The sequence below is a fragment of the Papio anubis genome, chromosome 12, assembly GCF_008728515.1.
Source record: "Papio anubis isolate 15944 chromosome 12, Panubis1.0, whole genome shotgun sequence".
Lineage (NCBI taxonomy): Eukaryota > Metazoa > Chordata > Mammalia > Primates > Cercopithecidae > Papio > Papio anubis.
Genome location: NC_044987.1, coordinates 62348125 through 62350726, shown reverse-complemented (window position 1 = coordinate 62350726; position 2602 = coordinate 62348125).

The following is a 2602-nucleotide window of genomic DNA, read 5'->3' as shown; positions in this document are numbered from 1 at the left end:
TTAGGGAAGGAAGTGTGACCCGCCTCGAGGCTCAGCCAATCGGCCTCTCCATCCTGGCCCCACTACTACGGCTACATTTAACCCTTGCCGCTTTGTTCCCAGGCACCATTTGCTTGTTAACCCCTTCTGAAGAATAGTTGACAGCAACCTCTTAGTGCGAGGGCCGTTTGTCCTGCTGCATCCCAGAAAACTAATCTGTTACTACTCCAGAATTGCTGGTTAATGTTATGTCCCTCCTGTCTGTGCTCTCTCAGCTTCAGTTTCCCGTTTGAGCACATTCATTCTTTTTTATTTTTGCTCTGAACAAAAATATTTGAGTTCCTATATTACTATATTCCAGGCCTTACTAGAAACTGGGGATACATCTATGAAAATGGTGGCTTCCCTGGAAGACCTCACAGTCCAGGGAAGCCAAACCCTACAGACATGCAGTAGACTCAGTGATCTCTCTTAAGGTTGTCTGTTGAATTCTGACATTGGAGATTATGTACAGACTTGAATGACTAGTCAGCCTCAGGCACAGCATTCTGTTGCTTGGGGAATCTGCTGCCCTCCTCAGACCTGGGCCAAGTCCCCTTAGAGGTCAACCTTGTAACCTCTCCCATTCCTTCGCTGATGCCTCAGTTCCAGTAACCTCTGACTCAGCTTCCCCTTTAGAGATACTCATGCTTTCTGGAAACAGAGGTCCTTCAAACCCAATTCCTATTAAGCTCCATCACTTACCAGGCTCTTCCAGGGACAGCAGTCGTCCACATTTCCAGTACTGTCCTGGACAGATGTGTGAGTTTTGACGAGTCCTTTTGCTCTCTGAACTCAGCTTCTTTGTCAACCAGCATCATAATCTCTGCCCAGCCTTCCTTCTATCCTGGGCTGATGTGAAGATTGGATAAGAATTGTTCAAGAGGTCATGTACTGTGCATATTGAATGTGATTATATTGCCAAATAGCACTGTTTGTTATAGTTTTTCATTAAAGAGTACACTTTGCCTCTTGGAAATGACTACCTTTTTCATTTATTCAACAAATACCTATTGAGTGCCTTAGTATATGTCCGTCACTATTCTTAGTAGTGGGTATACAGTAGTAAACAAAACAGACCAAAAAAGTCCCTCTTTTCGTACAGCCTTCATTATGAGAGAGGTAAACAATGAAGAAGATAGATAAATAAAATATGTAGTTTTAAGATTGCAGTAAATACTGAGGAGAAAAATCTGAGAAGTGGGAATAAAATATTTGCAGGGGAGGTGTTTTGTTTTTGATTGGGGGGCCAAAGTCACTGGGAAGGTGACTTTTGAGTAAAGGTCTGAAGAAGCAGAGAGCCTTCTGATATTTGTGGAAGAGCATTTCAGTGAGAGAGAATGGAAGTGCAGAGGGCCTAGAATGGCTTGGGCATAGTGTTCTCTAGGGCGAGTAATAGGTAGGACATGAGGAGTTAGGGAGTCAGTGGAGGGTTGTGAGCACAGGGTCCACACAATCTGATTTACATTTTAACTGAGTTACTCTGGCTGTTCTATAAAGAATAGACTGGGCATAGGGGAAACAATGGCAGAAGCAGGGAGACCAGTTGGGAGCCTATTATGATAATCTAGAGGTAGTGGATGAGAAGTGGTTGAATTCTAAATTTATTTAAATGGTAGAGACTACAAGGTTTGCTAACAGATGTAGAATGCCAGAATAAGAAAGGAGCCACGATTTTTGGGCTGAACAACTAGAAGATTGGCGTTGCAACTGTTTTGAGATGGGAAAGACTAGGGAGGTGATGAGGGAGGGATTTCTTTTTTTTTTTTTGATGGGGAGCTCAGGTTTGAGTGTGTTGAGTCTGAGATGCCCATTAGAGTAGAGATGTTGAGGTGGCAGGGAGGCATACAAATCTGTAGGTCAGGGCAGAGATCTGGGCTGGATTTGGGAGTCATTGGCACATAGATGGTGTTTAAAGTTATGAGACTGGATGAGATCACCAAGGGAGTGAGTGTAGATGGAAAATAGTGTCCTCCAATATTCCGAATTTGAGGAAACTAGGAAAAGCAACAAACCAGATGGAGAAGGAAGACCAAAAAGATAAGTAGAAAGCTGGGTGAGTTGATGGTATCTTGGAAGCCATGCAAAGAAAGGGTATTAGGAGGAGAAAATGGTCTACTACAGCCTCATTCCATATAAAATTGTGCTTCTGTTTATTTCCCCAGCAGACCATGAGCTCCTTGAGGGCAGGGACTGAATGGTTACTATGTCCCCAGGGCCCAGCATGACCTTCTCCTGGATTCCTCATCTTCCTCCTGTGACCTGTGTCTCCATCAGTTTCTCCTCCGGCATCTTTTTCTTACAGGATTCCTACGTCAGGTACCATTTGCCCTGTCCTTCCCGATAACTCCACCTGCTGGAAATTACCTAGTAACAGAGTTTATTTTGAAGGTCATCAGCCAGGCTCAGTAAGTCATGATGACGGGTTAGCTGGTGACATTTACTGAGTACCAACTGAGTGCCAGACACCTTTCTAGGCCCTGGGGACAGAGGAGAAGCAGAAATAATTCCTGCCCTAGAGAAAAATATAGTGAGTACTAAGACAATTATAGACAATTATAGAGGAGGGTAATAATTGTTAAAA